At 41.3% G+C, this 14,327-nt stretch overlaps 1 protein-coding gene across 11 annotated transcripts in view; it reads right to left on the bottom strand.

Moving 5' to 3' along the window:
- adgrl3.1 (adhesion G protein-coupled receptor L3.1) overlaps nt 1-14,327 on the bottom strand; it is a 112,807-nt gene that overhangs the window by 95,378 nt on the left and 3,102 nt on the right. For all 11 annotated transcript variants that reach the window (XM_056371405.1, XM_056371404.1, XM_056371406.1 and 8 more), the window contains exon 2: nt 5,231-5,311. The gene's annotated coding sequence lies outside the window, so the exon portion shown is untranslated. The remainder of the gene's footprint in view (nt 1-5,230; nt 5,312-14,327) is intronic.

Below are 14,327 nucleotides of genomic sequence, written 5' to 3'. Positions count from 1 at the left end.
GCAGCAGACACGGTCAAATATCATATATCAACAATAAACAGCAAAGATCAACAGAATTTATCCTGACTGTCACTGACACTACACCAAATTAGCAATGAAATCGTTACCACTCAAAGCTAGAATAATAACCGAAAATGCCACACAATTTGTAAGCTATCAAGTCATAAGCCTTATTTGGCGTGGCTCATTGACTAAGAAAGAAGACATTCATGTTTGCATGAATGGCTGAGGGGGAGTAGCTGAGAGGAAGGAAGACCGGACCACACTCCCACATTAACACTGTCACACCTGGGAGCTGCGCAGCGCAGCCACACAGTCTCGCACTATTGGGCACTGAGCTGCTCCACTGGAACATTTAAAGGTTAAGTGCCCAGAGGTCACAGCCCTGATGGCAGTTGTTGAGGGATTTAAACTGCCAGGGTTTTCACAGCTACTGTACTACTCAGATTTTAAACTGTGACCTTTCAGTCACAAGCTCATTTCCTCTGAGCCTATCTGTTACTGCAGGTCAATACATGACCAGTGAGGCTAAATGTGGAGATGGTGAAGTGAGATAGTCAGTCTTCTGCCTCTGTTTATGAGTAGTGAATTGTACCATTTTTTTTTAGATAGATAGATAGATACTTTGTCTATAAAACGTTAGAAATTATCACAATATTTATGATTAATTCTCTATTTAGCCTATTTATAATTTTTAATTTACTTCGATGCCGCGTGGGCCTATACGCTCAGTACGCAAGTTGCGTAAGCCTATGCAAAGCACAAAACGTTCCTGAATCCCACTCATGTGAGAGCCGGTGTCAATGTTTACATCTTTGATGAGAGAGTGAAGTGGAACTTTCCTATTGGTCACGGAAGGAGACAAAAACGCCATGAGAGTGCATTCCGGGAACAATAAACAGGTAAACTTGCTCTCCTCTCTCCACGTTTGATATCAGCAACAGTAAGCTAACGTTAGGTGCTAGCTTGCAGTGCATCTCTCTCTAGTCTGTCTGCCCCGCTAAACCAGCCTGGCAGTGAGCCTCTTGGGCCGCCTGTGTCTTGCTTACCTGTTACTTGCAGGGCTGTTCTGTGACTTAGTGCCTGGCAAAAGTTACACTGACCGCCAACAGGCAACGCTGTTTCTAAACTGCAGGTCGGAAAAGATAACCACATTGCGCATGAACACGCGTACACATGCGCGTGCACTAAATGAAGCTCGCGCTTTCCAGCAGAAACCAGTGGGCCCAGTCCACACAATATATGGTGCACATCATTTTAAAATAAGATGGTGATTATCAAGTTCCTCAGTCAAGTTTTAGTTATAATTCTGGACTAATGCAAGATGGATTGACACTGACTATTGATTAAATATTGAATTTAAAATGTTGAATAGCTGGGCATACTGGTCAAACCCTGTGTAGGCCTATTTTTTCTCACTGAAAATTGATCAGTAATAAGCAGAATCGATAATGGCATTGCTATCAATAAAATATTATGAATTTCCAGCCTTACAGGAAACTGTGCCTAGCTGCTGCTTGCATGCATTAAGCCTTGACAACATGGCAAAATTATATGTAAAACAAAAGATTTAATCACTGATATCTGTTTATAATTACGACATGTTTGGAATCATTAACCTGGAGAGCAGACATTTGTTGAACAACAGCACAAAAATAATCACACTTGGAGACTACCTTTCCTGTCATGTGAATGGGAAAGCAATTAACTGTGATCCAATAGATGAGATAAGAACTCTTCATATGGGCAAAACAAAAACCTAAATATGTAATCTTGTTGTTTTAAAATTACAGCTTGTTCAGAATAATAGATAGATAGATACTTTATTTATCCCTTTTTATTTATTAATTTACTCAAACACTATCATCATCATCATTTTATTGAAAGTCAGGATTATATTATTATTTTATTGCCCATCTTTACTAGATAGATAGACAGATAGTAGATAGATAATAGTTAAACTTTTTGAGTGATGTTTAGTGGTTGCCTTAGCAACTCTATTCTCATTCTTCAGTTTCCTCCTCCATTACAGTATCTGTCAGGTCTAGTGTTTCAGAGACATCTGCTTCATGCTCAGTCCTGGGTGTGTTTGTGTGTGCATGTGTGTGGCTGTGTGGGTTTGCGTGTGTTTGTGTGTGTGTGTGTGTGTGTGTGTGTGTGTGTGTGTGTGTGTGTGTGTGTGTGTGTGTGTGCACGCGTACATGTGTGCACACAAGGGAAGATGGCTGAATCTAATTGCACAGGCCCATCTGCTGATTCTGGGAAACAGGCTTGCATCTTACATACACAAACAGTACTGACAAAACACAAGCACAAACAAACACACACTCACTCACACACACACACGCCACAAGTGCCTGCCTCAAAGCCTTCAACTTGGCCCCTGGACAATCTGCACCCATTCTCTGGCAGCTGTGAGGACGCCATTGACTGGCATGGTTTACAATATGGACTCTATTGTCTTAGGACAAAGGCCTCTCAACTCAAGGCAAAGGTCACATTATAAGACAATAAGCTTGTATTCATTGTGGTGGCAACAGGGGAGCATGGGAGGGTGTGTGTGTGTGTGTGTGTGTGTGTGTGTGTGTTGTGTGTGTGTGTGTGTGTGTGTGTGTGTGTGTGTGTGTGTGTGTGTGTGCACGCGTACATGTGTGCACACAAGGGAAGATGGCTGAATCTAATTGCACAGGCCCATCTGCTGATTCTGGGAAACAGGCTTGCATCTTACATACACAAACAGTACTGACAAAACACAAGCACAAACAAACACACACTCACTCACACACACACACGCCACAAGTGCCTGCCTCAAAGCCTTCAACTTGGCCCCTGGACAATCTGCACCCATTCTCTGGCAGCTGTGAGGACGCCATTGACTGGCATGGTTTACAATATGGACTCTATTGTCTTAGGACAAAGGCCTCTCAACTCAAGGCAAAGGTCACATTATAAGACAATAAGCTTGTATTCATTGTGGTGGCAACAGGGGAGCATGGGAGGGTGTGTGTGTGTGTGTGTGTGTGTGTGTGTGTGTGTGTGTGTGTGTGTGTGTGTGTGTGTGTGCGCGCACATGCATATGTGTGTAAGTGTGTGACAAAAGTGTAATTTCTGCAAGGGCTGCTATGACTGGACAATTAATCATTCAGTATTTTAATCATTATTTATTTTATATTTAAAATATCTCTTTTTTTATCCTGGCCTTTGTCAAAGAGACAGAAAATCAAACATTTTTTCACCACTTTACGCAATGATAGTTTCACAAGAGGATAACCTTGTTTAAAAGTAGCTTTTCTTCAATTCAGTCTCACACCGAGCTTTCAGTTATATGTCTAATGAATGCACCATGTCCAGTGTTTCTCTTCTTATCTCTCCACGCATATGTGTAATTCACTGTGGTGAGACTCACTTTACATGTAATCATTGTTTAACCAATGAAACTGATCCAGATTGTATTTCAATCGGCGCTGTCATTAGTAATGTGATAAATGAAGGTTGTGTATTTGTGCATGTGGAGTGGGAAACACCTGTTTCATTCAGAGAAAAAAGCACATCCCCCATACGAAGAATGACATGTCCCCTTTCCTGTTGTTCTTTCTATTCAGCCATTGTTTCAGAGAAATAAAGACAAAATGCAGCCTTGATATCACAGAATTAGATTTCAAAGCAAGTATTCAGAGTCATATCAGAGTCAAGGAAGGAAAGCATGAAGGGTGACACACACTGGACAGGAAGGACATTAAAATTGCCATAGAAGCTCACACACACACACACACACACACACACACACACACACAGTCGTGTCTCTGTGACTTCAGACGACGTTACATTGACTTACATTATTTCCTGGAGATTTACTCTAACCTTAACTGCAACTACAGTTTTTTTTTAATGAGGGTAAAAGCATACCCTATTATTTTATTTTAACATTTACAATGCTTTGGAGTTTATAAAAAGTTGGAATACTCACTCCTCTTTTTTCATTTTATTCATATTTTATTTTAAGTTTATTTGTTCTCTTTCTTTTTACTTGATACACCAGTTTGACTTTGTCCCATATGGCAGTCTACATTAAGAAGATTACCTGAGACAGAACCTTCCAAATGCTAATTGGTATTTATAGTAAAATAAGAATATGGATGAAAAAATAAAAAAAATTCAAGATTAAACCAAAAAAGTATTAGTCAACCACACTGACACAACTTTTGTTGTAAAATCTCCAACCAAATATTTTGAAATTACTTGTCCCTCACATTTCTTTGTGTATTTCTTTTAAGGTTTTATTCAAGTGAAAGGACACTTGAGTAAAAATGACCTTGTCCTTTATATATATAAAACTTAATAAACTACAGCAAGCTGACAAACCATACAGAAAGAGAGAGAGAGTACACCCTAATTTACATTACTCCCAGCAAATTCAATCAATAAAGAATAGGATCCTACATGAAAATAGCCTCAGGGTTTTTATACAGCAAAGGTGCAACATATTTCTCCTCTAAGTGAAAAACTGATGTCTGCTGTGATACTTTGACCAGCTGTCAATAGCCAGGAACTGCACCTCTCCCATTGTCAATAAACTGAATGTGCAATTCATCAGCCCAACTCTAGGAGACAGTATTTCTAATTAAAAAGGAGCTCGTAAATTCGACATTTTACAGGCCCAGCTCAGCTTGTAAATACACTGTAAATAAGTTGCAGTGAGTGGCTTCATGGGCAAATGAAGGTCTGAGTTTGTGGTTAAACTCCTGTTGATTCGTTCATGGAGCAGCAAGCGGATTGCAATTAATTCAATATTTGTTTCATACACTACCTATACTATTCTTTTCTATTCTATTCTACATCTTGTTGTGTTCATTGCATATTGCATGCTCTTTGGTATTCTTTTTGAAGCTCGATGGGTCATATCTGATTGGATTAGCAGTTTGAGAGGACACATTTGTCGGGCCAATTAGAGCACTTCCTGGCACAGATGGAACCCTGAGATCTCCAGGGAGAACGCTGGGTCATATTTGGGTTCTAAAAAGCATAATGCACACTGTAGCGTCGGCAAAAAAAAACAGCACACCAGGTGTGTGTATATATTTGCGTGACTCTTTCCCAGGCCTAAATAAGACTGCTGTAAATAGGAATGCATTCTGAGTCAACATCCCTGGTTAAATATTTTTAATTTTTATGGTCCAAGATGGTGTGTATTCAAACCTGCACCCACACATGCGGGCACACATTTTCTTACCTGTTATAATGTGCTTTGCTTTCTCAAAGTGAAATGAAGTCCGAGAGAATCACATCTCAATGGCAGCTGGACGTCCTAGTCCTGGACAGACAGACAGAGAGAGAGAAGAGAGAGCAACAGGGAGTGACATAGAGTCGAAGAGAGAGAGAGAGAGAGAGAGACAAAAAACACAGACAAGGAGAAGGGTGGGGTTATTTGAGCTCAGTGAACCGAATTCCCTGTCATTTTTCACAATAGAGACAGATAGCCATAATATGTAGTGAATGTGGGGTGCAATGTGAATAATGGCCCCCTCCAGATTGTGTGAATAGCCATAACCCACTCAAACACAAGAACCAGACAGTTCACAAGCCATTTTCGCTCATGATTGCTTGTTTAGTGTTTGTGTGTCTGTGTGTGCACATACACATGTGTTTGTGTGTGTATGTGTATGTCTTTGTGTATGTGTGTGTGTGTGTGTGTGTGTGTGTGTGTGTGTGTGTGTGTGTGTGTGTGTGTGTGTGTGCGCACGCTCTGCTTCATAATGACCTCTTAAGTGTCAGGGTATCAAAGTCTATAATAGTCTATCTCTGTGCTTGCTGGCAGTTTACAGCTAAAAAGCTCTCTCATGCCATGATAACTGGTTTATATGGGTGGCATTTCACAGCCAAATGCCACAGACACTTTTCAGAAAGGGAAATTGTTAGCTCTGTTACTAGAATGCAGAGTGGCAGTTATTCACAGTTAGAATGTGTCTTATATCTTTTTCTATCTGTGCCTTGTCTCGTTTCCCAATCTCCCTCTGCATCTCCTCCTGTTTTCCATCACTATGTATTTTTTTTCACAATATCTCTCTCTGGCTCTCTTTTCTATTTTCTGTTTTGGGAAGACCCTTTCTGTCTCCCTTGTCTCTTTCTCTCTCTCTCTCTCTCCCTCTCTCTCTCTCTCTTTCCGTCTAGCTCTCTCTTCGCCCCCAACACATCCTCCACCCTCCTCCCCAACCTACTTCTCTTGAGGGTAAACTTTGCAGCCTCATCTCACCGGGGTCAATCTCAATGTGAGTGTCTGTATTGTGACTGACATTGCACATGGGTTTGTGCGTGCGCCTCCCGGCATGCAAGCTGTAGTTGTGTGTGTGTGTCTGTGTTTTTTTTTGCTGTTTACTGGGAGGGCTGATGGGGCAGAGGAAACAGCATATATCTGTTTGGCCCTGAATTTTCAGTTCCAGCATCTCTGCGTGCCGTGCAAGATTTTCACAGGCGCACAAAAACAAGTGCATCAACATACTGTAATACACACACGCGCACACACACGCACACACACACATCTATACAGAGTGTCAGAGCCTGGACCTCTGTGAAGCTCTCAGGCAGTGCTGTGCAGTAATTGGGTCTATTAGCCAGTACAGGAGGCTGTGAGCAATATCTCTATGGTTGGGTGGGCAGAGACTGCAACAAAAGATGTTTTCACTGTACTGTGTTTGTGTACATGCATGTGTTTGCATGTATTCATGTGCGTGCATGTGGATGGGTGTATACTCCCAGTGTTATATGTATATGAATGCGCTATAATGCAGGAGAATTGCCAGAGGCAACCGAGCACCGGCGAAAAATAAGTTAGGCACTAAGCTCCCCCACCTATACAGCACCTTCATTCATGTCTCGCTTAGCTCTCTCAAAACACGGTATACATTATTCACATGGAGCTGGTCAACAATAAAGGGATCAATGAATGAGGAATGGACGAGGAGAGGTGGGAAAGAAACACGTTTGGATGCAGAGGCGATGGTGGTGAAGGAACAAGTTTGTATAAGGAGTGGAACTAGGTGTGGAATGAGATTTTTCATTAGGACTCATTTATGTGAACAAGTGAGAAAGGGGAAAGATAAGATTAAAGATGCAGCCCATCGCAAAAGCCCATGCATACATCAGTGGTGCACCATCGCTTTGTTCTACCCTGAAGAGGAATTCTCCATTAAATCCTAATTTTGTTCTCTTTTCAGCAATCAGAAGCCACAGGTCAACAGCTTTCCAGTCTGGAAAACTGCAATTGGATGAAAAAAATTTTTTTGTTACATTTTGCCTATAGCCACATCAGCCCATTATCCCTAGAAATTGCATTCATATTTGACGATTCCATATTTCATGATCTATTGTAGCACTAAAATTCAGTGCAGGAAGCAGTGTGCCCTTTATTTTGGAGGTTGGGGTGGGGAATGATAATTTTTTTAGTTTATATCTGCCGTGAAAACATCCTTTTCCAACTTTAATCATACAATAGTTGCAATATTTCAGAGAAGTTTCTTTTTGAAAATATTGGCACTAAACATTAAAAACATGTGGCCACTGAATGTAATCTGGGTATTTGCAGAATCACCTACTACCAGTATACTATGAAACTATGAGTAACTATGGTGAAAAAGTACACTAGCAGGACACAATTCTTTCTCTAAAGGCAGTGTTTGTTCTAGGATTTTTTCCAGCATCAGGGGCACTACCCCACCACCGTATCAGTGCTGTCACAAAGTGTAGCTTCTTCCCTCACAAACTGTCTTCGACAAACAGCGTAAGAGAGCACACGAAACAACAACGGCAAAGTTTACTTTAGGCCCGACGATAAGTTACTGACAAAATTAACATTAATTAGTTACAGCAGATATGAAGTACCACCGAAAGCACCAGCTAAGATGAGTACATACAGCTGAATGTTTTCTACACTGCATCGCTAATGGTCATTAGCATCGGAACCTGGTTAACCTGTGTATCGTTCCAACCTCTGTACGAAACTTCATTTTTTCACTTGCTTAAGCAGTGGGTTAGTTTGGAGAATCGATTGAACCAAGCAGGTCTGGCCCGCCTTGAGCTCAGCCAGAAGTCCATAGCAGGACTGCATCTCTGCAAAGTGTATATAGTGGAAACACTGAAAAGTGTTTTTGTAGTTGCTGTTGTTGCTGCTGCTGTTGCTATGTCACGTTATGAATTATGTCTATATTGATATCAACAGATATCTCAATTTTCAGTGAATCAGCTGCATCTACATGGGCCCATTGCGTAATTTTAGGTCGTCACTACTATAGTCCATTTTTCAGCAACCGTATTATCTGAATCCCATTTTGAGAGAGGGCTATGATTTGAGCACATACAAGGGGAGAGAGGCAATATTTTGATCAAATGAAGGAGAGAGGGCTCCTCTGACAGCAACCAGCAGAGGAGCAAAGAAGAAGAAGATGACAAACAGACAGACAGACAGATAGATAGATAGATTTAGCTGGGGAAATGGTCAATGCCTAGAGCTTTCACTAAGAGGTAAGGAGGGGCTCTGGCCGAGTGGGTTTTCAACGAGTGAGTGCCTTAGTCTGATGGAACAATGGTTGGACGTGATGAGGAGAAGGAAGAGTTGTTTTTTTAAATATCCGGGCTCAGTGTCTTCCTGAAGAAAACAAAATAGGAGTAGATTTCACATGATAGATGCAGACCATTTTCTCACAGTAAAACAATGGTGTTTTCTATTATGAGAGGCAGTGGTTGTATTGATGTCCCGTGTCACTCCCATTACTCATGAGCCCGCTGTATGTAATTAGGATGACTCTACAGAATGCTTTCATGATGGTTTTTTATGTATTACCCTTTGTAATTATGCCTTAGACAACAGTTTGCACCATAACACACCAGAAAATGTGTTGAAGCCTGCTGCTGGAGATTTATGGCACTTCCAAATGAAGCAATGTGCGGGTGGGGTCCCCTATATGTTCATTTTAAAACCACAATCCTCCCCCCCTCGGCTTCGACAGATTCGATATAAGCATGAAGAATATGGAGCAATAGTGTATATGGTCTATCCAGGCGTAAAATTAAAGGCTCTTGTCTATGTGCCCCACATACATCTTTGAAAGAATAGGAGAGAGAAAGAGAGAGGGGATGAGGAAGGGAGGTGTGCATGATGAAACAAAAAAACTAGTTGATTTGCCCGGTTATTGTGAACCATTGAACTGTAATCATCTGTACTCAACCCTGGACAATGAGATGTTTCAATACATGGGTGCACACAAATACACGCGCACACACCCAAAGAAAAAGACACACACGCCAATTCTAACCATAAAAATAGCTTACAGTAATTGCCCGACATTGGTATTACACAAAGATTGGTTTCGAAATATCAAATATCATTTATCAAAGACTTGCCTCAGCTCACTCTTACTCTACAATAAAGGCCTTGGACCAATACCCTCTTTGCTCTCATCTTGATGGAGGCCATCTCATCTATCATACATATACCCTCCGAGTGTTCAAAACGCACGTAAGCACACCGCAGGAGAACACGCATACAATTTCTCACATGGTTAGAAAACAGACACGTGGTCCGTGTAAGTTATTGCTGCAGGCCCACAGGCCAGTGTGGTACTCATCTGTCTTGGTGTGACACTATCAGGCTCCCTTGCAAAACACAGAGGTGGTAAAATGGTTTTATTGCAAAATGTGAAAGGTACGTCAGGAACAAATTGACGGGTGCTGATACATGCCAAAGGGGCATGGTGCTTTTATCTCAAATGAGTTGTAATGTCCTCGGCAGAGACTAAACAATGCCGTTTATTTTAGAGTCACGTCTTGTGAATGTGCTAAAGTAAGCTAGCAGATTGGAGCCCCATTCTCACACAGAATTATTCACCAGCCAGTCAAAGGGGATTTAACCTGAGGCAGCATAAGGTGCTATATTTACACTTGAGACAAGGGTAGTCGGCTCAATAATACGAGGGGGGGAAAAAACACAAAACAGCACAAATGATGTAAACATACATTATCAAGCCATTGATCACTACTATATCTGTTAATATCTTTGTTCCATCAAGCATGACCATCTAGTCATCCTCGCCCTCCTTCAGCCTATCATACTGCACCATCAACTAAGCTGCAGATCAATACTCCCTGGCACATATTCTCACTCTCAAAGACTTGGAATGAAAATGGCATTCGATATCAATCAAGATCACAGCTGTGCCACTGAACAGGCACAATAAATGACAATATTATTTTTTTAATTTACCATCAAACAGCCAGTCGCATCAAAGTGCTTGGAGTCAGATCTTTCACCCTGGTTTATGCTGAAAGGAACCAGATGAACAGGGAGTGGAAGATGTATGTAATGCAGTTAAAGTAAAAGCCCAGTAAGCAGGAAATTTAAGAGGGGCCTGGGGATGATGGTATTACAGCAGACGCTGATTGTGGACAATCTGCTGAAGAAAAAAAAGATATGGAAAATATCATTGGATGCAGTATGGTGGATATAAGAGGCGTGGAAACACTGGAACAGGACAAGGATATGGAAAAATGAGTAAAGTAAGCAGCACTTAAAAAAAAACCAATTGCAGTCAAACCAGAATTCCCCTTACATTGTCTCAGTTGCTGAAGTCAACCCTTTTATTTGCAACATTTAGACAATACTGCATTTTCATACCATGCTGTCGTTTCCGCCATTGATAAGAAATGCTGTGTTATGCCACAGCACTGGGAGATTTGTGCCCCCAGCCCTGTGATGACCTCATTGTTCATTGCCCCATAATTCAAATCTGCTCCGCTGTGTTGCATCACATTGTGTATGACTCATTTCCAAGCACCCCGTTCTCTAAACAAGCGAGGCCTCCTCAGCACGCCATAGTCAGCCGCACAAACAACATAGCAAAGAATTTCCCCATCAATTCTGTGGCGACTGACTTAAGACTTGCATATGCACAGCGCACAAACGCACACAGCAACACACTGTTTGAATGGATTGAACTGGGAAGAGGAGAGGAGGGGGGTTAGTGCTATTGTAAATGATTTCCTGCGGAGACCAAAATAATCGGCAGACCTTTGAGTGAGCTTCTTACAATCACTCTGGCCTTGTACACTGATTCTCCATTCAGCTCCCTAATGGCACTGTGTGTGTCACTAAATATACCGCTGCAGGACATGTCTGTGTGGCTCTCTATGGTTGTGTTAGCTTATACGTGTGTGTTAGCACACAAGTGCGAACTTGTGTGTGTGTGTGTGTGTGTGTGTGTGTGTGTGTGTGTGTGTGTGTGTGTATGTGTGTGTGTGTGTATGAGAAAGAGGGGTGGTAATTGATGTGTACTGCACTGATGTGTGTTTGGGGTGTCAGTGGGAAGAAATGCATGTACGTGTGTGCATGTGTGCGTTTCTGTTGAGTGGTGACAACTTTGAGTGGGGTGCAGGGAGGTGAAGGGCACAAAGGAGAAGCGTGGACAGGAGATGTGTTGACTGGAAGGGCAAGTGGGTTTTTTTTTCTTTGTGAAAGAGGCATAACAACTGAGCGAGTGAGAGGTTTAAAAGAACAATGGACTGTGGATTCAGGAGCTAATGTAGAAAGCAGCTGCTTAAACATGTAGTTCAAAGACAAATCAGGTGTTGATAGTAAAGGCCATTTGTAGAATGAAACAGAATAAGCCTGTAGACATAAACACAAACTTTAATACTTTTAAGTCTGTCCCGGGGCGCCTCTGTGGCTCACCAGGTAGAGCGTGTGCCATTAGGACTCGGTCCTTCCCGCAGCAGCCTGGGTTCCAATCCAACCCACGACCCTTTGCTGCAGGTTATCCCCTCTCTCTCTCACCCCCAACTTTCCTGTCTCTCTGTTGATCTAATAGAGGCATAAAAAGGCCCCACCCACCCAAAAAAAAAAGTCTGTGCCACAGCTCAGACTTTTTGTCGTTTTTTGTTTGTTGAAAAATGTACAAGGTAATTGTAGACGTTTAAGTCAAACCTGTCAGATAGACAGGTTAAGATGAGTGGTATAAAAAAATCAGTGGTGGTGTGTATAGCCATCTTTCTCAAATTGTATAAAAATGAGGCAAATTAACCTTTTTACAACTTCCCCACTCCACCTCAGAACGGCATAATAATAACCTTCATCTTCATTTTATACTGGCCTCTTCAAAACAGTATTACAAGGTGTTTTGCAACCAATAAATCCACAATAAATAAAAGTCAGTGATGGCAAACATAAAAGCTGGACATGAAATAAATTCAAGGCTGCCTAAGAAACAAATAAAAGAGTGAGACTCATCAACTGGTCAAAGAAAAACGAATAAAAGCCTGTACTTTAAAAAAAAAAAAAAAAACTTGTGCTAACCCGTGTTACCCAGCTAACACCCTCACACTGATCGTTTCGAAGGAAGAAGAACAAGTCATCAGCTTGTGGATAACGCTTAGATTATTTTAAAGCCAGCGGACAGGTCGTACTATTTAATATTTGTTCTCTTTAGAACTATTATGACAGGAGAGGTAGAGACACACAGTAGGGGAAAGGCAAAAGACATCACCCCATCACCATGATTTTAATATCCAAGTAAACGGCTGTGGGGGCAATTTCAGCATTGATTTACACTGATTGATTTCTCAATAATTTTTATCCCATGAGAAACAGATCACAACCTGAGGTCATTAGGCTTGTTTAATTTGGCTGTTACAAAACTTTGATTAAAACGAGATGCAATCAAACCTTTGAGGACTTTGCACCTTGTTCAACAGCTTTGCTTTTGCTACTTGTAGCTGTGTTTTCAGAAGTGTATTATTATTATATTATTATTATTATTGTTGTTGTTGTTGTTAATAGTAGTAGTAATAGTAGTGTGGTAGTAGTGGTAGAACAGCAACTAATAGTTATTTTCATTATCAAGTAATCTGCTTGTTATTTTCTTGTTATTTTAATGGATTAATCACTATGTTTATAAAATGTCAGAAAATGATTTTAAAAAATCTCCATAACACTTTCCAAAGCCCAAGGTGACATCTTCAAAGGGCTTGTTTGGTCCAATCAACACTCCAAAACCCAAAGATATTGAATTAACTATCACGTAAGAAAAGCTGAAAAATCTCTGATTTTAGAAGCTAGACATTTTTCCCCAAAAATTACTTAAACAATGATTTGATTATCAAAATATAATTTTATGTCAGTACAACTATTCAGTTTTTCAAATTATCGCTTCAAGTCTGATTATTAGATTTATTGCCGGCGGGCTACAGCAGCATGATTTTTGTGATTTGACCTCCAATTCAGAACCACCAGCTGATACAGCATCCCAGCTGGTATTGTTTAATGGTATGATTACAACATACTGCTAAACAATGCAATAACCAGTGAGCAGGATTACAGCATGTATCACTTTCAGCACCAACCCCCCCCCCCCACACACACACACACACACACACACACACTAACAGCCCAGTTAACACACGGCATGAGCAGTCAGGCCGACAATGTACATTTTCTCCAATCGGCCCCAAAATACAGACAGATAATAGGCTGTGGTAGTTTGAGCAGAAAGCCTTCCAACAGCTCCATATTTAGGCAGAGTAAGACATCTATCTCTGGAGGGCTATTCTAGTCGAGGCCATAGGAGCAATGAGACAGTGAATACCCTGAGATCTGACAGCCAGTCGTCTACTACTGGTTTTCCCCTTCCCCAAGCATATATATCTAATCAGGTAGCAAAGTAACTGCCCAGTCCTCTCGCATGGACTGAACCTCTAATAGGGTTGAATGATATGGGAGGCAAGTTTCACACATTAAGAGAGGTGAACTGAGCTGATCGCTCCAGTCGACGGTGGAAAATGCGGGGAGCCAGGGTTATTCTTTGAGGGAAGGGAAGGGTAGGAGGAAGGATGTGTTAACACATGACCGAGTGCTTTAGGTGGATGAGGAAGACGGGCAAGGATCTGGCCTCATTATTTCAATACGGGGAGAGAGATGTCGTCTAGCGCAGGAAAAGGCTTTTGAATTAGGTTAAACTCGGCACACAAAGTGGGGTTGAGACTCAGAATGTGAATCATCACCGCATTAGGAAATCGTGCAGTGAAACTCAACAGCTTGCTTTCAATGAAACTTAATATTATTACTGAAGCATTAAGATTAGTTTTTTTTTTCACAGCTTAAGCTACGAGAGTGACAATTTATTTATGCAGGAAGGTTGGTTGTCTCTGTGAGCACCTTCTGTTTATTTACAAGGCTTTCTGACACAAACCTTTACCTTGCCACGCATAAATTAGCTAAATCGAGGACTGGAGTCCAGGAACTGCAAATTCTTTGGGAAAGGTGTTAAAATGCTTGTTAAAATGGTTCT

This window comes from Seriola aureovittata, chromosome 3, assembly GCF_021018895.1.
Source record: "Seriola aureovittata isolate HTS-2021-v1 ecotype China chromosome 3, ASM2101889v1, whole genome shotgun sequence".
NCBI lineage: Eukaryota > Metazoa > Chordata > Actinopteri > Carangiformes > Carangidae > Seriola > Seriola aureovittata.
The sequence above is the reverse complement of the archived record's forward strand: the minus strand, read 5'-3'. Positions and strand labels throughout refer to the sequence as shown.